We start from the raw sequence: 5996 nt of genomic DNA, 5'->3' as shown, positions 1-5996 counted from the left end.
GTCTTTAGAGTCATCAACATTAAATATAATACTTTTATTGTACCTAGATTTACTAGAATTTAAATAAGATCTTATATCTGTTGCAAAATTTGTCAGCCAGGAAGATGACTTGATATAATAAAATTTTTATAAGTAAATTAAATGTAAATGGGTTAAGAGTTTTTAGGTGAACTCTTTAAGAATAATCATGTTTTATGGTGTGTCTACTTAGAAATCGTTTCTCCAAATCTTTCTGGCAACTTCAAACTTTAGGGTTTTGCTAAATTAAATTAAATGATGGAAGTTTATTGAATATCTAGATCATTCCCAAATAAAATAAGATACTGAAACATTAATTACTAAACATAGGCTTCCTTTTACATAGAAACTAAAGATATTTAGGATTATTAATAAATATGTTTGGTTCTACATGGAGACATTTTCTATAAGAAAGCACATATTTAAAAAAATTATAAATAGTATTTAGAAGTTTGCTAATCTACAGAATGCTAATGTAAAAGACAGTTCATAATTGCTCACTTCTTAGTTTTTGCTACAAATGAAGGCTTTTAAGAGTTGAGAATTCTAATTAAAATATGTAATTAAAACCCCTAAAAATTAATGAAGAAAACATCTTTGTATGCAAGGAAAAAGAAGGTATACGGAATGGAAATACACTTAGTTCAGGGAAGAGAAAGTAATTTTGTCCTAAAGATAGGTTTAAAAGAGAGAGAGAATGACGGCTTCCGCAGCACATATACTAAAATTGGAACAACACAGAGAAGATTAGCATGACCCCTGTGCAAGAATGACACACAAATTTGTGAAGTGTTCTATATTTTTATTAGCAGATGCAAACTATTATATATAGAATGGATAAACAACAAGGTCCTACTATCTAGCTCAGGGAACCATATTCAATATCCTCTGATAAACTATAATGGAAAAGAATATGAAAAAGACTATATATAAAACCGAATCACTTTGCTATTTAGCAGAAATTAACACAACATTGTAAATCAACTATACTTGAATACAATAAATGTTTTTAAAATAAAAATATTAAAGTAAAATGAAATCTTATAAAAAGAGAGAGAGAAAAGGAAAACATAGGATAAAAATCTAAAGGTTAAAAAAAAGTAAGTTATAGAAATTTTGTGGAAGAGAAACCTTGAGAATAGAGTTCTGTATGTGATCAAGACTGGCTAGGATTAGAAAAAATTGTAAGATGGTGCAAAACCTGAATTTGGTTTTCTCTCTGTTAAGAGCACAAAGTTTTAATGGGATATTGATATGCTCTTGATAACAGATAGTAAAGATTTTTTACCTTTTAAGTAAACTGTTGTAACTTTCTGTATTTTGCCTTTGAAATCTTTTGTCACTTTGCTTGGGTGGATAACTAAGTACTGTTACATAGTGACCTATGATCCTATTTGATCAAGTGTTTTAAACTCTTTTTAATATATTTGACAAACTTCCCAAAAATCAAATTCTAAATGAAGTTCTTTTGACCTGTAGATAACATTGAGGTTTTCCAGAATGCCCCCCAGAGCACCTCAAGATTTGTTTTCTCTCCTTATCAAAGAAAGACATTAAACTAATTAGGCTTATTTGGTATGTTAAATTACATGGGAAGCATTGTTAAATGAGTGGTGATAAACCTTCTTAGGTTGTATAGTATAGATAAATGTCATTAATATAAATGTTCTAAAAATTATGTGAAATTTCTAAAATTTAAATGTGTCCTCATGTAATGTCATCAGTCATAATTCTAATTATTGTTTTAATATTGTATGCCACTAAAACAACAAATTTCTTTGACAATTGCTTTGTAAACAGGACTTTAACCTTGCTTTTTAAGTCTTTTGTCCTTTATAGACAGTTATTTTTGTACTCTGATGCTTCTGTAAAAATGAAGATTCATAGAAAGGACCTTTTGACACATACAGGTTTCTGATAACTTTCAGCTCATACCAGTGAACTGGTTAAGAAATTAAAGAATTCTCCAGCATTTATTGTTTGTAGAATTTTTGATGATGACTATTCTGACTGGTGTGAGGTGATACCTCATTGTAGTTTTGATTTGCATTTCTCTAACAATTAGTGATGTTGAGCATCTTTTCATGTGCCTCTTGGCCATCTGTATGTCTTCTTTGGAGAAATGTCTATTTAGGCCTTCCACCCATTTTTTGATTGGGTTGTTTGTTTTTTTAATATTGAGCTGCATGAGCTGTTTGTATATTTTGTAGATTAATCCTTTATCCGTTGATTCATTTGCAAATATTTTCTCCCATTCTGAGGGTTGTCTTTTCTTCTTGTTTATGGTTTCCTTTGTTGTGTAAAAGCTTTTAAGTTTCATTAGGTCCCATTTGTTTATTTTTGTTTTTATTTCCATTACTCTAGGAGGTGGGTCAAAAAAGATCTTGCTGTGATTTATGTCAAAGAGTGTTCTTCCTATGTTTTCCTCTAAGAGTTTTATAGTGTACAGTCTTACATTTAGGTCTTTAATCCATTTTGAGTTTATTTTTGTGTATGGTGTTAGGGAGTGTTCTAATTCCATTCTCTTACATGTAGCCATCTGGTTTTCCTAGTGTGGAGAAAAGGGAACCCCCTTGCACTGTTTGTGGGAATGTAAATTGATATAGCCATGATGGAGAACAGTATGGAGCTTCCTTAAAAAACTAAAAATAGAATTACCATATGACCCAGCAATCCCACTCCTGGGCGTATACCCAGAGAAAACCATAATTTAAAAAGGCACATGCACCCCAATGTTCACTGCAGCACTATTTACAATAGCCAGCTCATGGAAGCAACCTAAATGCCCATTGAAAAACCAGTGGATAAAGAAGATGTGGTACATATATACAATGGAATATTACTCAGCCATAAAACAGAACAAAATTGGGTCATTTGTAAAGACGTGGATGGATCTAGAGACTGTCATACAGAGTGAAGTAAGTCAGAAACAGATAAACAAATATTGTATATTAACGCATATATGTGGAATCTAGAAAAATGGTAGATTAACCTGTTTTCAGGGCAGAAATAGAGAAACAAACATAGAGAACATATGTATGGATGCCAAGGGGGGAAGGGGGGGTGGGATGAATTGGGAGATTGGGATTGACATATATACACTAATATGTATAAAATAGATAACAAATGAGAATCTGCTGTATAGGACAGGGAACTCTACTTTGCTTCGCTCTACAGTAGAAACCTACACAACAGTGTAAAACAATTATACCCCAATTTAAAAAAAAAGAAATTAAAGAATTCTAATGGAAACCCTGATGACTTCATAAAACTGTTAACAGAAGATCATGATCAACAAGAATTAGTTACATAGGGCTGAATGTTAGTTTGTATAACTTTTCATCTGAAATATTACTAGTTTTTAATCTTGGTTGCCCCAATATAAGGAAACCCTTCACCTTAAGTTAATTATGACTTACAGCAATTTGGTAAATAATAACTTTGTAAGCAGAATTGTAACATTCATCTTTTCTCACTACTTGATTCCTCCAGAATTTGGGAACTCAGTGAGTATTCTTATTTTTATGGCAATGTAGTTATTTGCATAAGTTCAATAAGAGTCTGTTCTTATAACAGGACATATTGGAAACATTGGTTATGTTACCATGTTTTTGACTGGAATGTCATATTTGAGAAATTGCACAGGATCAGATATGACCAGATAGTTTTAAAGAACTAAGGTGAACTTTATGGAGCCATAAACCCTCTTGGAAAAACAATCTGGTACCTTGCTTACAAGGAGCCCAGCAGCCTTACCAGGTAAATAAGAAAGGTCACTTCCTGGCTGGCCAGGAACCTCGAAATATTTTGAGGACCTTGAGAAAGGAGGAATTCACCCAAACTATATATAGATAGTACAGGCGAATCTGATGACAAGCCCTTGGCATGGCTTTACTGGCCTTGAGAGGCCTTTTAAAGTTCAATCTGAGATTCCTTATGAAACGTTCCAGCACAGCCAATTTAAAAGAGCTTGTATGATCAATTACCCTTATGCAAATAATTAGGCAAAGTTTATTGAAACCAGACTTATTCTGCAAACAAATTAGTCAACTTGGCTATATTTTGTAGAAATGAGGGTAATTTTAGAGAGAAAAGAATTGTTTCTGTATATGTTGGGTTCTAGTGTTGTTGTCTTTGAGGTTTTGTATTTACTGCCTAAGACTCACTTCCTGGATGGCTTCTTGTTACTATGTTGCATTATGACAAAAGTTTAATTGAATTATTTAAAGGACATACTAAGATTGTTTCTGAAGCTTATCACATTGATTTATCTTTGGATGAAGATCAGGTGACCTATGGCCTGCAACCAGGAGATGATGTACACTGGAAAAGACATCATTGAAAGGACTCTCTCCAACCTAGATTACAGGACCCTTGTCAGATACTCTTAATTAGCTCTTGCACAGCATAACTGAAGGGAATTGATTCTTGGATTCGTATTTCCCACTTGAAAGGAACCCTGCACTGGACTGGTCCATAGAGAGGACTGCTCACCTCACACTCACCTTAAAACAATGTTCAAACAGAGGAGAAACTACTACCACTCCAGGATGAGAAGAAGACATTAGAATGAGACAACTATCCCAAGATGCTGGACCTGACCCATATGATTATTTATTGTGTTTTTTCAGTTTTTCTAAAAACTGGCATTTTTAGACTGAAATAATGCCTAGGTAAGCCAAATACTGACTGCCTCAACAATTGTTTTATGGCCTGTCCTCCTCTGAAGCCAGCATCAAGGCCATCTTGAAATGAGTGGCAAAGAGGCCAAGAGATGAGGCTGGGGGTATAAGTTGTGGTTTTCAGTTGGGGCGAGATAACTAATTTTGGATGTTGGCAAGGAAATAGAAGAGGTTATTAATGGCCTCAGGGAAGCTGGAACCGATTTGGTAATCTGATAATGAGTGCTGAGGTCAGGACAGGGGTAGGGGTGGCATTGAGGGCGGGAATGGTAGTGGGAGGGGTGGAGCAGGTGTGGGAAGCCGAGGCTGGGCCTGGGGAATTGTATTCAATACATAATAATCTCTTGTAACATTAAAAAATGTTTCATATCTACTGGCCTACATGTTAATATTATTCCCATCAGTATTTGCACATGTACTGAAACTGTGCTTGGTCTGAGAAGGAGAATTATAAGAATATTTAAACGAAACAGAACAACAAACACACACATCTCATTAGTTTGGGAATTTCTTCACACTACAGCCACATTCTTTCTTCTTAAGTTTACTACTTGTGTGCTTTCCTAGATTGCCCATCCAATAAAATAAGGCTAGTTCACATCATCCCCTACCCGGTTTGTTTAAAGTGGAAAACTGGTAATTACTTGCCCCAGGGGGCACTCAGTACCCTGCATATTGCTTGCATCAACAATGGATGTATTGCCTGAGCTCATTTTAGCCTGAGGTGAGGTGAACTGGAGTCTGAAACACAGAGAAAGTCCCAAGATAGGACAGGAAAACGAGATAGGGACATGCAGGAGTTTTCTTTAAAAAGTTATTCTTACAATAATCGCCCTTTTTCAGCCTTGAACATCTTCAGTACTTGCCCTAAATCGCTTAGCAACTTTGTAAACTGTGGTAAATTGTGGTGGGATTAAAATGTTGGCAAGTGTATACAGAGAAGTTTCCCCCACCCCCGCCCCCAAGGGGGTGAGGGAGAAAAGCAATTTTGGAGGTCGGTGTGGAGACAGTATGAAAGCTTATAACAGTCCAGTAAGTGGGAAGCTGCTAGCTAGCGGAATGAAGCGCAGGGAATCATCCAGGCGAGGGCGACAGTGGAGGGAGCAGTTATTAAGGTGGGCTTCATCCCGTTATTCAGCAACTGGGAAAGGAAGTCACTCGGCCGCTGGGGGAGGGGCAGGCTTTTTCCCTAAGGTGCAGTGCTGGGGTGGGAGGCGGCACCCCGAGCCTCCTCCAGAGAGCCGGAAGCAGACGCTGGCGGGGGCGGGGGCGGGGGCGGGGGGGGCGCGAAGCGGT

The 5996-nt window shown here is 36.1% G+C and overlaps 1 non-coding gene across 1 annotated transcript; it reads left to right on the top strand.

Annotated features, from left to right (window-relative positions):
- Positions 1-719: 719 nt before the first annotated feature.
- Positions 720-822, top strand: LOC131749124 (U6 spliceosomal RNA). Its single transcript, XR_009333232.1, has one exon. It is a non-coding gene; the product is annotated as a U6 spliceosomal RNA (small nuclear RNA).
- The last annotated feature ends 5174 nt before the right edge of the window (positions 823-5996 follow it).

The sequence above is a fragment of the Kogia breviceps genome, chromosome X, assembly GCF_026419965.1.
Source record: "Kogia breviceps isolate mKogBre1 chromosome X, mKogBre1 haplotype 1, whole genome shotgun sequence".
Classification (NCBI taxonomy): Eukaryota; Metazoa; Chordata; class Mammalia; order Artiodactyla; family Physeteridae; genus Kogia; species Kogia breviceps.
Note: the sequence above shows the minus strand (reverse complement) of the source record. Positions and strands in the feature narration are given on the sequence as shown.